At 45.0% G+C, this 22,951-nt stretch overlaps 1 protein-coding gene across 1 annotated transcript in view; it reads right to left on the bottom strand.

Moving 5' to 3' along the window:
* SDSL (serine dehydratase like) overlaps positions 1-11,029 on the bottom strand; it is a 55,938-nt gene extending 44,909 nt beyond the window's left edge. The window contains exon 1 of the mRNA XM_040351905.1: positions 10,924-11,029. The gene's annotated coding sequence lies outside the window, so the exon portion shown is untranslated. The remainder of the gene's footprint in view (positions 1-10,923) is intronic.
* Positions 11,030-22,951: the final 11,922 nt, after the last annotated feature.

Genomic DNA, 22,951 nt, shown 5'->3' with positions numbered 1-22,951 from the left:
TGTTTATTGTCACTTTAACCACTTAACAACCGCCACTGGCCCACAATTTACTGTGGACGGGTGGCTGCGGTAGGCAAAACGGCATACTGGTACGTTTCTGCCTACTTGCAGGTTTAGAGCACATGCATGCACGCACCCCTGGCCATATCCCGCTGAGATTGTACACAGCAAGAGCCTTTCAGCAAGTCCCAGCCAATGATTCACGGCCGGGACCTGCTTTTTGGGTGTGTACATTCACAGCCGAGAGCTCTGTGTTGAAATTCAACACAGGGCTCTGTGCAAAAAGCAGGGATGAGAAACGAAACGCTCATTAGTAAAAAGCAGCACACTTTATACACATTGTTAGACACATATTTAACCCCTTGATAGCCCTACATGTTAACCTCTTTCCAGCCAGTGTCATTAGTACAGTGACAGTGTATAGTATTATCACTGATCACTGTTTTAATAGCAATGGTGATGTCAGTGGCAACTAGTCAGTTCCCCCCAGCATCAGTTAGTGTCAGATTGTCTGCTGCAATATCGCAGTCCCATTATAAATCATTGATCGCCACCATTAGTAGTATAAAAAAATAAATAAAAAATTCCAGTATATATCCCATTGTTTGTTTGTTTTTTTATCAAATACATGTAGCAGAATACATTTTGGTCAACATTTATGAAGAGATTAGATTTTTTCTTTTATATTGGATATGTTTTATCGCAGAAAGTAAAAAATATTGTTATTTTTTTTCCATTTTTTTTGGTCTTTTTTCATTTATATTGCAAAAAAAAAATCAGTTGTGATCAAACACCACCAAAAGAAAGCTCTATTTGTGTGAAAAAAAATGACATACATTTTGTTTAGGTACAGCATTTTGCATGACCTTGCAATCGGCAGTTAAAGTAGCGCAGTGCCAAATAGCAATAAAGGGGCTAAATTCTTGGTTAAATATTGCTGTGGGATTAGCTCAGGCTCACATATACTTTACTAACATAAATATCATTGAATGCCAGGGCCGTCATCAGAAATGTTGGGGCCCCGAGCGCCGCTGAGAACGGGGGGGGGGGGGGGGGTGGGCTGCTTCCAGGTCATCTGTCTCATCTCTCCTCTCGAGCTGAGCGCCGCTGAGAACTGGGGGGGCGCAGCCCAGTCATCTATCTCTCCTCTCTCCAGCCAAGCGCCGCTGAGAACCGAGGGGGGGGGGGCTTGGGTGTGCCCGAAGTGAAGATGAAAAAGTATCAGTCATCTATCTCTCCTCTCCTATCTCCTGTCGATTCCGAGCACACTAAGAACCTCTCTCCAGCCGCACAACCTGCAACTACAAATGGGGCGGTGGCGGCGGGCCCCTGGGGACATTTGTGCCGCTTACAGGTGTAATGCCTGTACCCCCCTGATGACGGCCCTGTTGAATGCTGTTTTTATTGAATTGCCTATAAGACATAGGGGGTTATTTACGAAAGGCAAATCCACTTTGCACTACAAGTGCAAAGTGCACTTGGAAGTGCAGTGGCTGTAGACCCGAGGGGGACATGCAAGGAAAATAAAAAAACAGCATTTTAGCTTGCACATGATTGGATGATAAAATCAGCAGAGCTTCCCCTCATTTCTGATCTACCCCTCAGATCTACAGCGATTGCACTTCCAAGTGCACTTTCAGTGCAATTTCAAGTGCTTTTTGCACTTCTAGTGCAAAGTGGATTTGCCTTTCGTAAATAACCCCCATTGTGTATTTTAGTTATGCAGCCTGAGTTTGCTGAGTATAACAGTATACAGTTTTGTGTTCTACTGAAACAGGCATTGTGACATTACTGCTGTGTCATTCACTCCTTGTATGGCCTTTGTGCCCATCTCACACAGAACTTCTTATCCATGTACTGCAGAGTCAGGATCACAAGATTAGCTGAACACGGGGGTGTGCCATGCTGACCTTAGGCATCTAAGTAACAGCTATCTTTTTAGATGTTACATTTTATAGTGGCTGCCCAAAAAAATGCTGTACAAATACAAACATAGTATGTCACATATAAAGACAGTGGGCCAGATTCACGTAGAATTGCGGCCGTGTAACGTAACCCGTTTACGTTACACCCCCACAAGTTTTCAGTGTAAGTGCCCGATCCACAAAGCAGTTACCTGTAAACTTGCGGCGGTGTATCATAAACATGTCCGGCGCAAGCCCGCCCAATTCAAATGGGGCGGGTACCATTTAAATTAGGCGCGCTCCCGCGCCGGACGTACTGCGCATGCTCTGTTTGCAATTTTCCCGACGTGCTTTGCGCGAACTTACGGCGGCCCGACGTGTTTGTCAATCGCGACGTGCGTAACGTACTTTTCTTTATCGTACATCACGGGACACAGAGCGGCATATTCATTACTATATGGGTTATATGGAGTACCTTCAGGTGTTGACACTGGCAATCTTCAAACAGGAAATGCCCCTCCCTATATAACCCCCTCCCATAGGAGGAGTACCTCAGTTTTTACGCCAGTGTCTTAGGTGTTAGTCATGGTTTAGCTTGCCTCCGCATCCTTGGGATTAGGTGAGCTAACCGGTTCTGTCCAAAAAAGCCTCAGCGCTAAAGTGGTCAGTAACCGGACCCCAAACCCTTGGGGTATAGCCCATAATGCTTTTCTTTTTAGAGAGCTGGACCCTGGGCCCAGAACTTAGAAACCTTTGGGTGCCTAATGTTTCTGTTGCCAGAGTGCTATATGGGCCCAGGACAGTGGATCCTTCATAGGAACCCAGGGCCTGAAGGTCTAGACATCCCCACCGAGATGGGGGAAGATTGGGCCTCTTGCTTGGCAAAGTCCTGCGGCATGGAGCAGGTAAGTGAGGGGAAAACTTGCGGAACTTGGTTCTTAGCAGGTTTTTTCTGGGGGGTCACAGGGGACATGCCTAAAGTTATGCACTGCATCTGGCAAACTAGTCACATATCATAAAGATAGGATGGCTCTATATGTATTATTCCCCATAAAATGTGACCTCCCTTGTAGTGTTGGAAAAGCATTGAGTGGGGCCTGTGTGATATAAAAGTATATGTGTGTGTCAGAGAGCTATGCTTACCTGCAAGCCTCCAGGCGATGCTCCATTCAGTCTTCCTCCTCAGAGCCTGCAAAGCAGGCAAAACGCTGACCTCCTCGTGGTTCCAGGCTGCAGGCTGCAGTTTGCTGGAGCAGAGAGGTCCCTTCCTCCCAACCCCACCCCCCCCTGTCGGGAGGGGCATTTCCTGTTTGAGATTGCTGGGGGGGAAGGGCGGGTCAGTGGCTTAAGGAAGGGGCGGCCCTTCCTTGTTTGTTCCATATAGCTCATTCAATACTTTGGAACTGGGGAGGAAAGACCAGAACGGCAAGCATGGGGCGCCGAGGACACACAGTGGCCAGAAAGAATATTGCAGTCTTCAGAAAGACTGTTTTCAAGCCTAGGAATAGGCTGTTTCTTTTCCATCTCATAGTTTTTCTTGCAATACTACTCAGGGGGACAGAATGTTTTTTCTTTCCTAGATTTGAAAAAAAAAAGATTTTTTTTTGAAAAAAAAAAAAAAAAAAAAGAAAAAAAGTGTCATCTAGGGGAGAGGAAGCATTTTTTATCCCCCAAACAGGTGTTTGGGCATTTAACTATTTATAAGTCCCAGGTACCAATAAGTAGCAGGTGTACCTCGGTATTGTACCATGGCATCAAAAAACAAGGGTACAAGAGGTGGGGATTCCCCCAGAGAGTCTGAGGTCTCGGACAAAGCTATGCCGCTGCTTTCCCCACAGGGAGCCTTGGGGCCATCGGGATCTGGGGCTGGAGCTGACGCGAGTCAGTCCAACCCTAAGATGGTCACGGAGAAGGTATTACTCACCTCTTTAAAAGAGATGCAGAAAAGCATGGGAAAAATGATAGCCGCAGCTATGCGGGGCAGTAAGCGGAATAGATCTCCGTCGCCCGAGCGCGGACCCTCAGAGGAGGAGGTCCTTTCCTCAGGGGAATTGGACGACCTCTTGGACAAGGACCAAGTAGGTTCAGGGATCGAGGATCCGGATACAGAGGAGTCTGGGGCAGTCTCCCTGAGGGAGAGCTGGTGGATTCAAGGATTGTCGGACTTGGTCCATAAGGCATTCAACTTGCCAGTACCAGATCTCCAGGTATCGACGGTTTCAGCTTTGGGCTCACTGAGGGCGCCTCAAAGCAATGCTGTGTTTCCGATCCATCCTCTATTAGAGGGAGTTTTGTTCCAAGATTGGAACAAGCCAGATAAGATCTTCTTACCACCTAAAAGATTCTCTGTCCTATATCCTATGGAAGATAAATTTTCCAAAAGATGGGCTACTCCTGCAGTGGACGCAGCCATCTCATGTGTTAACAAATCGTTAACATGCCCTGTAGAAAACATACAGGTGTTCAAGGATCCAGTTGATAAGCGCTTGGAAGCACTACTTAAGAACTCCTTCACAAAAGGACGACTTCATGGCTGCTGCAGGGGCAGTAGTACAGCCAGCTGTGGCCGCGATTGGGGTTGCTCAAGCATTATCGGATCAATTTAAGCAGATGCTTAAACTTATTCCTGCTCAGCAGGCAGAAGAATTTTCGGATGTCCCTAAGGCCATATGTTTTACGGTAGACGCAATCAAGGATTCTATCCAGCAAGCGTCACGTTTATCGTTATCCCTTATCCATATGAGAAGACTCTTATGGTTAAAAAGCTGGGAGGCTGAGCCCCCATGCAAGAAGCTCCTGGTAGGGTTCCCCTTCCATGGAGGACGACTCTTCGGAGAAGACCTAGATAAATACATTCAGACCATTTCAAACGGCAAGAGTACTCTCTTGCCAACTAAGAAGAAGGTTCAGGGGCCTGCGTTTAAACGACAGTATTCCCCTGGGCAGGGGCCCTCTAATACTAAGCAGTATCGACGGCCTCCTGCAAAAGCAAGCTTCGGCTTCAACAGCAGATCACAAGGACAGGCTGTTAGAGGCAAAAGGCAGTGGTTTCACAAACCAGCAAAACCAGCCCCCAAGCCAACCTTATGAAGGGGCGCCCCCACCCACGAAGGTGGGGGGAAGGCTGCGACTCTTTTCAGAGATTTGGGAAGCCAGCATTCCCGACGAGTGGGTACGGTCTTCCGTGGCCACAGGCTACAAACTAGATTTCCTAAGGTTTCCTCCTCCTCATTTCCAGGAGTCGAGGATTCCAAACGATCCGGAGAAGGGAGCCGCATTAAGATCGGCATTAGATCATCTACTTTCCCAGGAAGTAATAGTAGAGGTACCAGTCCTGGAACAGGGGCTAGGTTTCTACTCCAACCTATTCATCATCCCGAAGTCCAATGGAGATGTCAGGCCAATTTTGGACCTAAAGATGGTAAATACATACCTAAAGATCCGCTCATTTCGGATGGAATCCGTGCGGTCAGCAGCTACCACACTCCAAAAGGACGACTTCATGGCGTCCATAGACATAAAGGATGCCTACCTTCATCTTCCAATTTATCAGCCACATCAAAAATATCTACGCTTCATGGTGGCTTCGCGTCACTTCCAATTCGTGGCGCTTCCCTTCGGGTTGGCTACGGCCCCCCGGGTGTTCACGAAGGTCCTAGCTCCAATCCTAGCCAAACTAAGGATCCAAGGGGTCACGATCCTAGCATACCTGGACGACCTCCTAGTCATAGATCACTCGTCTCCTGGCTTGGAGCGAGCAGTGGCCCTCACGGTCCAATACCTCGAGAGGTTCGGCTGGGTCCTAAATCGAGAAAAGTCAGCTTTCCTGCCCACAAGGCAGTTGGAATATCTCGGCATGAGATTAGACACAGAACAACAGAGTGTTTCTACCTCTGAGGAAGGTCAAAGCCATCAAGGAATTAATCCTACTGGTTCTAAGCAAGAAGGAACCGACTATTCGCCTATGTATGAGGTTACTAGGCAAGATGGTGGCCACATTCGAGGCGGTACCATACGCCCAGAGCCACACTCGCATCCTGCAGGCAGCCATCCTGTCAGCATGGAGCAGATTGGCCACAGGCCTTGGATATCCCGTTGCCGCTCTCATCAAGAGTCCGACAAAGTCTGTGTTGGTGGTTAGACCCTCAGAATCTACTGAAGGGGAAGTCTTTCAGCCCAGTGGCTTGGAAGATAGTGACCACAGACGCCAGCCTGACGGGCTGGGGAGCAATTTTGGATGGTTGCACTCGCCAAAGTACTTGGGCAACGCCAGAGAAGCAGTTGCCCATCAACATCTTGGAGCTCAGAGCTGCTCGACTAGCCCTCAGGGCTTGGACGTCAAAATTGCAGGGGTTCCCGGTGAGAATTCAATCAGACAATGCCACGGCCGTGGCATACATAAATCACCAAGGGGGAACCAGGAGTCAAGCCGCTCAGAGAGAGGTGAGCTTGATTCTCCTATGGGCAGAGGCTCATGTGCCCTGCATATCGGCAATATTCATTCCAGGAGTGGACAACTTTCAGGCGGACTTCTTAAGCCGCCAGACTCTATTGCCGGGGGAATGGTCTCTGCATCCACAAACCTTTCAAGCACTCTGCCAAAGATGGGGAGTGCCGGACGTGGATATCATGGCATCGAGACTCAACAAGAAGCTAGACAGGTTCATGTCCCGCTCAAGGGATCCGATGGCCTGCGGAACCGATGCGTTGGTTTGCCCTTGGCATCAGTTCAAACTTCTTTATGCGTTTCCCCCGCTCCAGTTACTACCCCGCCTGCTGCGCAGGATCCGGGTGGAGCACATACCAGTCATCCTGGTAGCTCCAGCATGGCCCAGAAGGGCATGGTACTCACTAATCTTAAGGATGGTAGTGGGAGACCCTTGGACTCTTCCTCTACGGCCAGACCTGCTATCGCAAGGTCCGATCCTCCACCCTGCCTTACGGCATCTAAATTTGACGGCCTGGAAGCTGAATCCCTGATTCTCAGGGGTAGAGGTCTGTCTCAGAGAGTAATCTCTACCCTAATCAGAGCCAGGAAACCGGTCTCTAGGGTGATTTATTACAGGGTCTGGAAGGCCTATGTAGGCTGGTGTGAGTCCAAGCGATGGCTTTCTCGCAAATTCACCATTGATAGAGTTTTAAGTTTTCTCCAGCTAGGAGTGGATAAAGGATTGGCATTAAGCACAATCAAAGGACAGATTTCTGCTCTGTCAGTGTGGTTTCAGCGGCCGCTGGCCACCCACTCGCTGGTTAAGACCTTCCTTCAAGGGGTCTTACGTATTAAACCTCCAGTTAAATCCCCGCTTTGCCCGTGGGATTTAAACCTTGTTCTGTCAAGTTTACAGAAACAACCGTTTGAGCCGTTGGCTGAAATTCCTTTGGTTTTACTGACAAGGAAGTTAGTATTTTTGGTCGCCATAGTTTCCGCAAGAAGAGTATCGGAACTGGCGGCCTTATCCTGTAAGGAACCATATCTTATTTTTCACAAGGACAGGGTCGTTCTCCGCCCTCATCCTTCCTTCCTACCGAAGGTTGTATCCAGTTTTCATTTGAACCAGGATTTGGTATTACCATCCTTCTTCCCTAAACCTACTTCCAGAAAGGAAGGGTTGCTGCATACCTTGGATATCGTCAGGGCCATGAAGGCCTATCTTAAAGCTACAAAGAAGATCCGGAAAACAGATGTGCTGTTCATATTACCGGATGGGCCCAAGAAGGGGCAGGCAGCTGCAAAGTCCACCATTTCTAGGTGGATTAAGCAATTAATCACTCAGGCCTACGGCTTGAAAGGGTTGCCTCCTCCAGTATCATTAAAGGCTCATTCTACTAGGGCCATGGGCGCCTCCTGGGCAGCACACCACCAGATCTCTATGGCTCAAGTTTGCAAGGCGGCAACCTGGTCTTCTGTCCACACGTTTACAAAATTCTACCAGTTGGACGTAAGAAGGAGGTCTGATACAGCCTTTGGGCAGGCAGTGCTGCAGGCTGCAGTTTGAGACCCTCGGATTCCGGGGGCTCCTCTTTTTTGAGTTAAATTTAAAATTTAAGATTATTTTTCTCAACTAAGTTGGATTTATTATGATTTGAGTATTTCTCTAAATTAAATCCTTTTGTCTTGGAGATGTTCTCCCTCCCCTCATTGTGAGCATTGCTTTGGGACATCCCATATAGTAATGAATATGCCGCTCTGTGTCCCGTGATGTACGATAAAGAAAAAGGGATTTTTAATACAGCTTACCTGTAAAATCCTTTTCTTGGAGTACATCACGGGACACAGAGCTCCCACCCCTCTTTTTTGGGGACCATTTTGGGAGGCATACTGCTTGCTACAAAACTGAGGTACTCCTCCTATGGGAGGGGGTTATATAGGGAGGGGCATTTCCTGTTTGAAGATTGCCAGTGTCAACACCTGAAGGTACTCCATATAACCCATATAGTAATGAATATGCCGCTCTGTGTCCCGTGATGTACTCCAAGAAAAGGATTTTACAGGTAAGCTGTATTAAAAATCCCTTTATGCCGGGGAAAAAAAATTCAAAAGCGACGCGGGAACTACGGGCATACTTTAACATGGTGGAGTAATTTTACACCATGTTAATAGCACCCCTAACTTTGCGACGGGAAACTAAGACTTGCGCCGACGTAACGACGGGAAAAACCTTTGTGGATCGCCGTAACTGCTAATTTGCATACCCGACGCTGGAATACGACGCAAACTCCACCCAGCTGCGGCCGAGGTACCGCATCCTAAGATCTGACGGTGTAAGTCAATTACACCTGTCGGATCTAAGGGCTATCTATGCGGAACTGATTCTATGAATCAGCCGCATAGATATTCTGAGAGATACGACGGCGTATCAGAGATACGCCGTCATATCTCTACTGTGAATCTGGCCCTATGTCACTGCACTGCATACATTTTTACTCAATATGAATACCCAGTGGCATCGGGAGGGGGGGGGAGGGAGGCTGAACCCCCGAGTGGGTCCCCAAAAAGCCCAGAGCGGGAACCGATCTCACCCTGAGTGTGGCTGAGTGACATAGCAGGTAACACCTTCTGGAGCTTGCAGCGCCTATGACTGACGTCCCACTGGTCCAATGCCAGGACCGCGGGACGTGTGACATTCATCATAGAAGGCAGGAATTACAATGCAGCCTCGTCACTATGAGAAGATCCCCACTTGGCACTTGGTCAGGTGCCTTCTTCCCCTCTCCTGTCATGGCTCTGGCTCTGGCTGCCTGCTGTCTACTGTGATGGGCGCGTCGAACACTACGGCTGAGCTGCAGGAGGAGGTCATCTGAAGTCTGGTCAGTCAACGCTGTATCCTGGCCTAGGCCAACAAGGCCCAGGCCTAGGGCAGCACGGAAAGAGTCCCCTCTGGCTAGCGCTACACTGTTAGTGTAATGCAAGCTGCTTCTAATTTTGACTGTCCTATCATCCTGGACCGCAAACCTTCCTCACTGTGCTATATGTTTTCTGCTGCACCATTGGCATGTTTATATCTTCTTAGTCCTCTCCATAAAATTTTCAGAAATTTGTGCTTAAAGTAGAACTATAGGCAACACTTTTTGTTTTCATTTTGGATAGATTAATGTTGGGTTATAGCCCCTGTCAGTTTGTTTTTTACCATCCCTGTTCCATTGCAGAGATTTCCCTTCACTTCCTGCCCCATAGCCAAACAGGAAGTGAGAGGAAATCTATGCAAATTAAGGGAATACAATGCCCCCCAAACCTAAGAACTAGTGTCCCCACTCGAAAATTACACACGACCGAGGAACTCGTCGAGTTCCTTGTTAGGCTTGTCGAGGAACTCGACAAACTTGCTTTGCGTACACACAGGCAAGACAAAATCTCCTCGTTCTCAAACGTGGTGACTAAAAACATACAACTGCAGGGGAAGTTCGATTCCACTTGCACAACTCTTGGGGCTGCTTTTGCTAATCTCATGAGTTTGCGTGTTAAGTAAAAGTTTGGTAAGAGACGATTTGCACTTTACAGTCACTTACAGCTTGAAAAATGTGTTCTCTCCATTACAAATGCTACTTTTACTCCCGTCTTATACTTTATTCTGAGCATGCGCGTGTTTCTTAGCATACACACGATCGTTTTTCTCTTCGAAAACCAGCCTGACGAGGAACTCGACGAGCAAATTGAGACTCCTGTAGCGCGACGCTATTGCAGCCTGCAATACGCTGGAGGGGTGATTTAACATTGTCGGCTTTGGAGATGGTTCACATCTCCATGCCGAACGCCGAAACGGCGTATGCCTGAAGCTCAAAACAAGTCCCGGACCTTTTTTTCAGGTGGCTTTCGGCGTTCGGCATAGCCGACAATGTTGATCACCCTTCCGGAGTATGTGGCTTAAAAAACGCAGCGTTTTGTCGTGGCAAATCGCGGGACAAAACGCCGCAATTTATCGCGGTAACATACGCCGCGTTCAGGTGTGAATGCAGCCTAATAGTAAGGTGAGATAAGAGGCTTATCAAGGCACAACCAGGTAGAGCCTGCTTGCTTTTAGAGGAAAACCTATTCCAAACGTAGTGCTCCCCTCTGTTATAGGGACATCATTAGCAATGGTTCTACGCTTCTCCTGCTTCCCGATTCTTTTGACACCAATTAATCTCTTTAAAAAATGTTATATTGATAAATATGAACATACATTTGAGCACCAAACTCTACCGATATTTCAGTCATTATTGTTATGATCTTTATCCCATATTTGCATTCTTTATACTGCATTTGTAACTTGTTTTCTTATGCAAAACTCAATAAAAATATTAAACAAGTAATAAATGTTATACTAATAGACAATGAGAAATAACAAAAGACGTAAGAACAGGGAAGAAAAACAAACCTGAAAATATACTCTAACTGCACGGGTCATTCACTGTCAGTCCTATCATATGTACAAAGGACACATTCTTTAGCCATGATAAATTTAAACAAACCTCCCTGTGCAAACAACATAAAGGGTACATAGAATATTAAGTAGCTTTTCAGAGGGGTTACATTGCATACCTCTGTCTTGTTTTTCATAGGTAAAGGGTGAGCAGCATGTGTGGGTGGAAGCGAGGTGTGGACTGCCTAGATTGTGTTTGTGTTATTCTGTCCAACTACTGACAGGCGAAAGTTTGGAGGTGTGTCTTTGGCCATGACATGTTTATATGCTTGTAATGCACAGCAAATACACACCATCCGGAAACACAGTTGACCATACTTTTCTATTGATTGCTAAAACATTGTATGCTACAACAGCCCTCAAAATTTCCACTCGCCTACTAGCATTTGGCGAGTGGATTTAAGCTGGGGGCGAGTGATGACAGGGCTGCATGACCAATCTCCCTCCAATCTGTGCCTACACTTAGAGTCCCGATGAGATTGGCAGCCGAAGAGGAAAGGTGCATGCTCGGGAAAAGTAGTACACAGGTGCTCTCCTTACAATTCTCATTAAGCCATGGGACCTAACAGTATGACCTCTCTAAATCTGCCCCCCCTCCCCCGACCAATGTAGCTGGAGAGCAGAAAGTAATGAGTGAGGTGGAGGATTGCGAAAATTACCACTCCGGTGCAGCGCTCACTGAAAGTTGCCCTGACATGAGAGCGGCAGCCTTCTAGTTTGTGCAGTTTTCTTCTCCTTGTGCTCTATGTAAGTGTCCAACAGTTTAGCCTGAGCACTGTGAACAGACTGGTCTCAATGTGTGCTGTGCGCTGTCAGTGTGCGCTGTGCTATGGTGTCAATGGCTGTGCAGTTGTGTGGATCTCAGCGCTGGATTGTACTCCCTCCCGCTGTGCTGCACCTCCTCTCCTCTCTGCCAGCCTGAATAAAAGGGGGAAGTGGGGACATGCAAGCGTGGAGCCGCACACACAGGCTCCTGATGATGAGATGAATGGGGGAGAGAGAGAGGATGGATGGGAGTTACAGAGGAGACAGCAAGAGAATGGGGAAGAGACCCAGTTCTAATGCCCTGTCCCTCTGATCTGCCCCCAGTGCCCTGTCCCTCTGGTCTGACCCCAGAGCCCTGTCCCTCTGGTCTGACCCCAGTGCCCTGTCCCTCTGGTCTGACCCCAGTGCCCTGTCCCTCTGGTCTGACCCCAGTGCCCTGTCCCTCTGGTCTGACCCCAGTGCCCTGTCCCTCTGGTCTGACCACAGTGCCCTGTCCTTCTGGTCTGACCCCAGTGCCCTGTCCCTCTGGTCTGACCCCAGTGCCCTGTCCCTCTGGTCTGACCCCAGTGCCCTGTCCCTCTGGTCTGACCCCAGTGCCCTATCCCTCTGGTCTGACCCCAGTGCCCTATCCCTCTGGTCTGACCCCAGTGCCCTGTCCCTCTGGTCTGACCCCAGTGCCCTGTCCCTCTGGTCTGACCCCAGTGCCCTGTCCCTCTGGTCTGACCCCAGTGCCCTGTCCCTCTGGTCTGACCCCAGTGCCCTGTCCCTCTGGTCTGACCCCAGTGCCCTGTCCCATTTTGTTAGTTGTTGTTGGTAATATTTAATTTTTTAACTTGATTCTGCATAAAACATTTAACAGTGTCATTCCATGAGATAATCTACAAGGGCGTGTTTACGGGTGCAATTAGGCGCAGGGCAGTGTATGAATTAGGTGGGGCAACTGGTGGCGAGTAACTCTTGAGGCCTGGCTAGTAGCTCAGGACTTGAAATTTTGAGCCCTGTGCTACAACATAATACATGGACAGATCATTTTAAATTGATGTTACAAATAAAAAAAAAGTAAAAAAAAAACATAAAAATTAACAGACTAACCTAATGACTTCAATAAACAAATTTGCCTGAAGAACTAATTACCTGTTATAATTATTTAGCGTTAGATTATTATTTTACTTAAAGCGCAACTTCGCTCTTTCAATCAACATTGACTATTTTTAATCCTTATGCTGCTAGCATTAATATAAATATAGGAAATGATATTATATTTACTTATTTTAACCACTTCAGCCCTGGAAGGATTTGCCCCCTCAATTACCAGGCCGTTTTTTGCGATACGGCACTGCGTCGCTTTAACTGACAATTGCGAGTGACGCTGTACCCAAACAAAATTGATGTCCTTTTTTCCCACAAATAGAGATTTATTTTGGTGGTATTTGATCACCTCTGCGGTTTTTATTTTGTGCGCTATAAACAAAAAAAGACCGTCAATTTTGGAAAAAAAATTCTCTATAATATTTTTTCTATAATAAATATCCCCCCCAAAAAAAAAAGGCCAATATGTATTCTTCTACATATTTTTGTTAAAAAAAAAAATCGCATTGATGGGCACTTGCAAGCCACGGACAGATCCGACACTTTGTGACATTATTACAGTAATCACAGCTAAAAATAGCCACTGATTACTGTATACATATCACTGGCAGGGAAGGGGTTAACACTAGGGGGCAATCAAGGGGTAAAGTGTTCCCTAGGGGGGTGTTTCTAATTGTGGGGGGGGTGTGACTGACTGGGAGTACAGAGAGATCGCTGTTCCAAATCACTAGGAACAGACGATCTCTCTCCACTCCCCTGACAGAACGGGGATCTGACTCTCTGTGTCTCAAACACGGGTGGCCAGTAGACATCGCAGCCACCGGCCACTCACATCTGCTCCGGAAACCGCTGTACCGCTGTAACCTGCCCCAGTATAACTGTGGTGGCTGGTCAGCAAGCAGTTAAACCTTTTTATGCATTTCTTCTGTTACCTTCTAGTTTCCAGGCAAATTATGTCATACATCCAAGAAGCCTTCAGGAGGGGAGGAATGGCTTTCTCAGCTAAGCAAACCATCCCTGCCTGCATGCCTGAGCTAAGGGCAGATGGGTTCCAGGAAGTAAATGCTACATGAGTCATCTGCCCTTACAGCCACAGACACGAATGCTAGGGTTTTTTTAAAACTGATTTCTTGGCAAAATAAAGCATGGAGACATGGATGGATGGATGAGTTTCCTTTGAACATTATAAATGAATTCAACAGTGTTTTTGGTTTGTGGTGCTCAGATGCAGTGTAGTTACACTTTGAATTTGAATTCCGTGGATTATATGTTATCTAAGCTTACATTAGTGGTCAGTGTAAATTCCCATTACATTAGTGGTCAGTGTGAATCCCCATTACTTGCATTTGTGGTCGAATTCTCCCTTACACTAGTTGTCCATGTAGAAGTCCGCTTTAAATTGGTGGTGAGTGTAAATCCCCCTTACATTGGTGGCCAGTGTAGAAATCCCCCTTTATTGGCTGTTGATGTAAAATACCCAATTACATTGGTGATCACTGTACATTTCCCTTTACATTGGTGATAAGTGAAAATGTGCCCTTAAACTGGTGGGCAGTGTAAATCCCCCTAACATTTGTGGTCGGTGTGTCACCTTACATTGGTGCTCAGTACAAATCTCCTCGACCCGCCTCGATGACCGAAGCAACAATAATAGTTCTACATAAGGATGGGAAGGACCCGCTAGAGACCACTTCTTATAGACCCATCTCCCTTCTATGCGCAGATGCCAAAATATTGGCTAAAATAATGGCGACCAGGCTAAATAAAATCATAACAAGACTAATACATCGAGACCAAACTGGGTTTATACCGGGAAGATCGACTAGCATGAACATCAGGAGGGTATTTCTTAATATACAAACACCAACAGAGAACAAAGGTACAAGAGCAGTAATGTCCTTAGATGTAGCAAAAGCTTTTGATAGCGTGGAATGGGAGTATATGTGGCACACATTAGAAGTTTTTGGGTTTGGCCCAGTGTTTATTAGGTGGATTAAAACGCTCTATAACGGTCCCAGTGCGAGAATTCGGGTCAATAACGATTATTCAGGCAAGATTCAGTTAGAGAGGGGTACGAGGCAGGGGTGCCCACTGTCACCCCTACTATTTGCGCTGGTAATGGAACCACTGGCCATTGCAATAAGGGCAGACACAAAAATGCAGGGATTCGTGAGGCCGACAGGGGTGGAGAGAATCGCACTCTATGCGGATGATGTTCTCCTCTTCCTCGGGGACACGAATCAATCCATTAAACAAGCAATGACTATATTTAGGGATTTTGGGAAACTATCAGGATTGGTAATAAACTGGGAGAAATCAGCATTAATGCCGATAGATCCAACAGAGAGTCAAACTTCAGTTGAAATCCCCCAGATGAAGAAAGTGGAGATAATGAAATATTTAGGAATATTCATAACAAGCGATCCCAATAAATACATAAAGTATAATTTAGTACCCCTTTTGTCTAAATTTAAAAAGAAAACCCAAATATGGCGGTATCTACCCCTATCAGTGGCAGGGAGATGTAATTTGATTAAAATGCTGTGGATGCCCCAATTATTGTACATATTGCATAATACACCAACATGGATAGATAAGAAGTGGTTCAGGAAAATAGATACATCGTTCAGAGAACTAATCTGGAAAGGGGGTCAATCTAGAATCAAGCTGCAAACACTGCAATTACCTATACGAGAGGGAGGAATGGCAGTACCCCACCCACAATGCTATTTCTTGGCAGCACAGCTGCAGCACATAGGGGTGAGAACTGAATCAGGAGGGGATACAAATTTGGGATTGATGTTTGTAGGGGCACCCCATAAGACAGCGGTGGAGGTACTGGAGGCCAATTCCTTTACTAATAGAATCCCAACGGTTAAGATGGCCCTCAAAGTGTGGAAAGCAGTAAAGATACTAGGAGGACAGGAAGGAATGACAGAAAACGCACCACTCTGGGATAATAGGAATCTCCAGGAACTGGAGTCAGTAGGGAAAATTAATGAATGGGCAGACAAGGGGATTACTAGATTGACACAGTTATATGAAGGAAGAACTATAAAAACATTTGCCACAATCAGAAAAGATTATGATGTACCTAAACATACATTTTATAGGTACCTCCAAATCAGACATGCTCTAGATGTTCAGTTTAATAGAGTAGGGCCAACATGGGTTAAGACCCCTGTCCTTCAGAAACTGAATAACTGGAGTAAGATGAAGGGATTTATCTCTGAGGCATACTCATACATATGCAAGGAGAGCATTGAAGGCCCAGAAAAATTTAAAAGTAGAGTAAAATGGGAGGAAGACCTAGGGATTATAACAGAGGATCAATGGAGGAAGGTATTGGAAAGAGGACACTCGGCTACAGTCTCACCAGCACAGAGATTTTCCTTCCTGATGCTGATACATAGGACATATTACCACACCTAAGAAATTATTTAAATTCGGATTGAGAGTGGATGCAGGATGCCCCAGGTGCCAAGAAACAGGAGATTTATTGCATATGATATGGAAGTGCCCGAAACTGTTCAGGTATTGGAGGGGGATACTGGACATCATTAGCAAGATATATAAAATAAAGTTGGAGATGAACCCCAGATTATGTATCTTGGGTCTAGGGGAAGAAATAAGTAGAATGACCAGCACATCAAAAGCAGTGTTGAGATGCTGCTTTCAGGCAAGAAAGCTAATAGCTCAGAGGTGGCAAGCAGCGAATCCTCCATCAGTAAAGGAATGGACTAACGTAGTCACTGAGACAATCTGGAAGGAGAAGGTGGTCTATACCAGGAGAGGGAATATCAGGGAGTTTTGTAAAATGTGGAACCCTTGGTTGGAAGAAATGAGATACCCAGTGTGAAAGAAAACCTAATAAAGCGGATGATTAGAGCAGGGAGGGGGGAGGGGAGGGAGGGAAAAGGGTAAAATAAAAGGGGGAATATAGAAGACATGTATGAAATATGTGAAACAGAAATGGCAAAAAAAAAAAAAAAAAAGATATATGATTGTAACCACCTGTTGTTTTTTAAAGATGATGAAAATGAATAAAGAATGATTAAAAGTGAAAAAAAAAAAAAAAAAAAAAAAAATCTCCTCGACAATGGTTGTCAGTGTAAATTCCCTCTTACATGGAGGTCATTGTATATTCCCCCTTACACTGGTGGTTAGTGTAAATGCTCTTATTACATTGGTGTCCGTGGAAAAATTCCCTCTTTATATTGGTGGGTGGTGTAAAATCCCCTGTTACATATTGGTCAGTGCAAATTTCCCTTCACAATGGTGGCCAATGTAAATCCCCCCTCACACTGGTGGTAATTGTAAATTCCCCATTACATTGGTGGTCAGTGTAGAATCCCCCACTACATATTTTCTCTACAAAATTCTGAATTTTCCACAGTGTACTGCCTCCTAACTAATCCCATCATCTCTCCGCTGCCACTGATACCATCAACCCCCCAGCATTGCCACTGATCACCCCCCCCCCCCCCCAGCATTGCTACTGATACTAGGAGTCCTAGGATTCCTAGGAGTTTTCTGTCTATTGATGGGTCCCCTCACCTCCCCAGTCCATGGTGTGCAGGCAGTGAGAAGATGATGTGCTATAACCTTTAGCAACCAATCAGTGAGCGGTATTGATGTGCACTAACCTCTTGCAACCAATCATTGAATGGTAAGGGTATACAGTAATCTCTATCAACTGATCAGTAATAATGTGAAGTAACCTCTAGCAACCAATTAGTGAGTGGTAAAGCTGTCCAGTAACCTCTAGTAAACAATCAGTGAGCAGTATTGATGAACAGTAATCTCTAGCAACCAATCAACAATCAGAAGTCATGTCCTGTAACCGCTATCAAATAATCAGTGAGACATACTGTGTGCTATAACCTCTAGCAGCCAATCAGTGAGCGGTAGTGATAATCTGTAGCCTCTGGCAACCAATCACAATTGCTACCTGATCTGATTCAATAAACTGATTTTGAGTCTAGCTGCTATTAATTGTATGTCTCAGAGCAGGTGGAGAGCAAAGTTGCATGGGGGGGGGGGGGAGCCCAAGAAAATGTTTGCCCAGGGTCCAATCAATATTAAAGACGGCCCTGCCTAGTAGTCACCAGAACTAGTGTCACCGTGAAAGATTTCCCCTCTATTTCTGTTGTTTTGACCATTCAGAATTTGGTGTTTTTGTTCACTTTAAGGGTCAATTCACACTAGGTGCATTGGAACTGTGTTGAGTGGCTATTCCAGCACAGTCCCACTACAAAACAAGGCACTCCTATGTGCCCAGTTCACACCACCACATTACAATGGTGCAAGGTAAAAGTACATCAGGTTCTTTTCTAACGCAGAGCAGTGCAAGGCATTCCATTGCCTCCCATCACTTAGCAGCCAACTTAATGAAATGTCGCCACGTGGCACAAGTTGGTTTTAAAATAAAGTGAACTGCGCAATGTGCTGCGATCAGAGCTTAGGCACTGCAGCGATCCCACTGCACCGCATACAAGCCACTGCATTGTAACACAGGTGCTGGTGTGAATTAGCCCTCGGTGATAACATTCACCAGGAGAAATAGAGAGGGTGATCCTCCATAATGGGAATACACATAGCAACCTGTTTGCTTGCTTGTGACACCACTCATAGTAGAGGTGAAAGCATATCCCTGTGTCCCAGATCATGGGGTGCAGGCTTGTCCTGATATCAATACAGAGCGTAATAAATGTAAAGAGGAAAGGATCGCCGGTACTACTGACCAGCCCAGGTGGATAATTGATAAAGAGTGGCCTCCGTCTACATGTCTCCTACCCCGATGCGTTTCGCCCACCAAGGCTTAATCATAGGGTCATAGCAATGAATACCTGACAAGTGTTCTAATCCCTCTCCACCCTGTCTTAAACTACAAAAAAGTTTGCCTTTAGTTCTACTTTATTTCAACAGTTATTAAAAAATAGACTGCTAACAATCTACAGAATGAGATATTAGATTGAGAGACATGGGGTCATTTACAATACCGTTATTGAATGCATGCATATTATTGAGTTTATTATATTGGATGATTGTTACAAGGAAGTCATGTTAAAACCTCAGCACTGTATAGCTATGATAATAGAACTATGCAATTATATTAAATCATATCATTTACAAATATTTGGTTATGTGTAGTGTGCTTTCAAAATGTCAACCATACAGAAGTTTCTAAGCAATGATTTGAATGAATGAATGAATGAATAAATGAAAACTTATATAGCGCAACACATGCGAACTTAATCGCCTGTTAAAGGGGTGTGCTCTACATCAGTGTTTCTCAACTGCAGTCCTCAAGGCACCCCAACAGGTCATGGTTTCAGGATTTCCCTCAGATGAAACAGCTGTGGTAATTACCAAGGCAGTGAAACTGATCAAATCACCTGTGCAAAATAATGGAAAGCCTGAAACAGGTGCAAGGCAACATTGGCGCTTGCCTTACGGCGCCAGCGGTCAGGGCGGAAAATCTGTTGCGGCCGCCTGAACGAGACCTCCACCTCCAGAACGAGAACAAATCCAGCAGGGCCTTTTCCACTATGAGTGTGCCGCGCCGGGTGCAGTTCACCCAGGCGCCACAGAGGTGGAGGCGCTGAAGCGCCAGAGTGCTCCGCTCCCTCCTCCTCTCCTTGTCTGAGGCCGCGCTCTGATCTCTCCACCGCCGCGGTATTTCGAGTCCTCCTCCTCCTCACGATCATCATCTTCTCCACCCGGGCGGCGCAAATCCCTGCAATAATATATTAAGCAGCCTATATACTGTATTATTGCTGGGATTTGTAGTCCTCTGTAACTGCTGGTATTCTGCATTGCGTTTTATATAATGTATTATTGCTGGGATTTGTAGTCCTCTGTAACTGCTGGTATTCTGCATTGCGCTGTATAATGTACTATTGCTGGGATTTGTTGTTCCTCTATAGCTGCTGGTATTCTCCATTGTACTGTATAATGTATTATTGCTGGGATTTGTAGTTCCTCTATAACTGGTCAGTGGTAATCTGCATTGCGCAGTATATCTGCATTGCACATTATAATCATTATACAGCGCAATGGAGAATACCACCAGCTATAGAGGACTACAAATCCCAGCAATAGTACATTATATACAACGCAATGCAGAATAACGCCATCTATGCTATCTTTCTCTGTAAAAGATAAATAAGTTAAGCGATCACTTTAAGCATCATAGCCATTAAAGTTTAGTGGAGCACAGATATAATGTATGGTGTATGTGCGTGCGCACACGCCGGGGGGGGGGTGGGGGACGGGGGTGGCAAAATGCACCTTCGCCTTAGTTGGCAAAAATCCTTGCACCGGCCCTGGCCTGAAAACATGACCTGTTGGGGCACCTTGAGGACTAGAATTGAGAAACCCTGCCCTACATGTCAATGAACATACTAATAAATGTATACATGCATGTCTGTAATTACTTAATCCCTACTCCGATGTTTTTAACTAACCGTGTTTACATTGTTCATATAGAAATTAAAAAATCAGGTAGCGTTTGCCAGGCTAATGTTGGCCATACACAAGTAGATTTTAGCCATACACATCAAACATCAAGTATTGATTTGAATGGCATAAAATATTAATGTCATTTTTGTCTATATGAAATTAATTGCTGGTTATGTCAACTGTTACTGTTGTTAAGTCAAAATTTATATTGAAGACATTGAATATAATATTTGTTTGAACTGTCAGCCAAAAGTTTACATCCAATTTCAGTTTATTTCAACACCAGGAAATTAGTCAAAAGGGATCAGAATAGTTCTAAAACACAATCAGCACTTGCTAGATTTCTTAGAATTATCAAAACATTTGTTTTATCGACCAGTTTGAATGAATACATGTGTCTTTACCATTGTAAGAGTGTAGGCGATTGTTTGATCAGAAATACTTACTATAACCACTAGATGGCAGTGCCAGCTTTCAGCCTTGTGTAGTGTGTTCCCCATGGCCCTTACAGAATGTCATATGAGGAAATCATTCATGTGGACTTTTCTTTGTACTGACAACATAAGTACATTAAAACACAGAGGTGATCTATGTTATTCCGAATGTAAAAGGCCTACCATAGAAATTAGTTATGTGCAATCCATCAACTAAGAATTCTTTACCTGATGGGCAAACACACTCACCGGCCACTTTATTAGGTACACCTTGCTAGTATTTGGTTGGACCCCCTTTTGCCTTAATTGTTTATGGCATAGATTCAACAAGGTGTTGGAAACATTCCTCAGAGATTTTGGTCCATATTGACATGATAGAATCACACAATTGCTGCTGATTTGTTGGTTGCACATCCATGATGCAAATCACCACCACATCCCAAGTGTGCTCTATTGGATGAGATCTGGTGACTGTGGCGGCCATTGGAGTACAGTGACCTCATTGTCATGTACAAGAAACCAGTGGTGAGATGATTTGATCTTTGTGACACGGTGCATTATCCTGCTGGAAGTAGCCATCAGAAGATGGGTACACTGTAGTAGAGCTGCACGATTCTGGCTAAAATGAGAATCACAATTTTTTTTGCTTGGAATAAAGATCACGATTATCTCACGATTTTCACAGTGTAATGTCTTCTCTCACATTATACAAAACAATTGGGATAACTTTGCTGTTTATTTTTATTTTTTTTAATTAATTTTTTCAAAAAAATGGCGTTTAAAAACCGCTGCGCAAATACGGTGTGACATAAAATATTGCAACAACCACCATTTTATTCTCTAGGGTCTCTTCTATATATATATATATATATATATATATATATATATATATATATATATATATATATATTTGGGTGTTCCAAGTAATTTTCTAGCAACAAATAATGATTTGTTTACTTGTAAGTAACAAATGTCAGATAAGGTTTGGTCTTTAAATGGTTAAACTTTCTTCATCTACACACTGGAGTTCTTTCCTTTGATAAAAGAATGAAAAGATACAGTGGAACCTCGGTTTAAGAGTAACTTGGTTTGAGAGCGTTTTGATTTGCGAGCCGAAGTGTCCTTGGGCCTCTCTGGCGCCCCCCACATCTGGCCGCATTTGGTATTGCATCCCATTGAAGTCAATGCGAAACAAATTATTTTAGTTTCCATTGACTTCAATGGGAAAACTCGCTTTGATATGCAAGTACTTTGGATTGCGAGCATTCTCCTGGAACGGATTATGCTCGTAATCCAAGGTTCAACTGTACTTTGTTTCCACTTATTCGCATGTTGAGTTAAAACTTGTCAGACTGCCCAGATTTTGTTTTTCCAGCTGTGAGAACTCTCTGCACTTGTTAGAGAGAACCATGACATGTTTTGAAGATCCGAAATGGAAAAAGATCGCAATTTCGATTCTTCAGGATTAATCGTGCAGCTCTACACTGTAGTCATAAAGGGATGGACATGGTCAGCAACAATACTCAGGTAGGCTGTGGTATTTATATGATGCTCAATTGGTACTAAGGGGCCCAAAGTGTGCCAAGAAAATATCCCCCTCACCATTACACCACCACCAGCCTGAACCATTGATACAAGGCAGGATGGATCCATGCTCTCATGTTGGTTATGGCAAATTCTGATCCTACCATCTGAATGTTGCAGCTGAAATCAAGACTCATCAGACCAGACAACATTTTTCCACTCTTCTATTGTCCCGTTTTGGTGAGCCTGTGCGAATTGTAAGCTCAGTTTCCTGTTCTTAGCTAACAGGAATGGCACCCAAGGTGGTCTTCTGCTGCTGTAGCCCATCTGCTTCAAGGTTTGATGGGTTGTGTGTATTCTGCTTACCTTGGTTGTAACGAGTAGTCGTTTGAGTTACTGTTGCCTTTCTATCATCTTGAACCAGTCTGCCTATTCTCCTCTGACATCAACAAGACATTTTCATCCACACAACCGCCGCTCACTGGATATTTTCTCTTTTTTGGACCTTTCTCTGTAAACCCTAGAGATGGTTGTGTGTGAAAATCTCAGTAGGTCAGCAGTTTTTGAAATACTCGGATCAGCCCGTCTGACAACAGCAACCATGCAACGTTCAAAATCACTCAAATCCCATTTCTTCCCCATTCTGATGCTCGGTTTGAACTTCACCAAGACAACTCTACCATGTCTAGATGTCTAAATGCATTGAGTTGCTGCCATGTGAAAATTTGGTGCGACCACCCTTTGCCTTCAAAACGGCATCAATTCTTCTAGGTACACTTGCACACAGTTTTTTAAAGGAACTTAGCAGGTAGGTTGTTGGGATATAGGCTGCCTCAAGTCTGTCTGTGTCTTCCTGCAACCCCAGACAGAC

Source organism: Rana temporaria, chromosome 1 (genome assembly GCF_905171775.1).
Source record: "Rana temporaria chromosome 1, aRanTem1.1, whole genome shotgun sequence".
NCBI lineage: Eukaryota > Metazoa > Chordata > Amphibia > Anura > Ranidae > Rana > Rana temporaria.
This window is presented reverse-complemented; position numbering and strand designations above follow the sequence as displayed.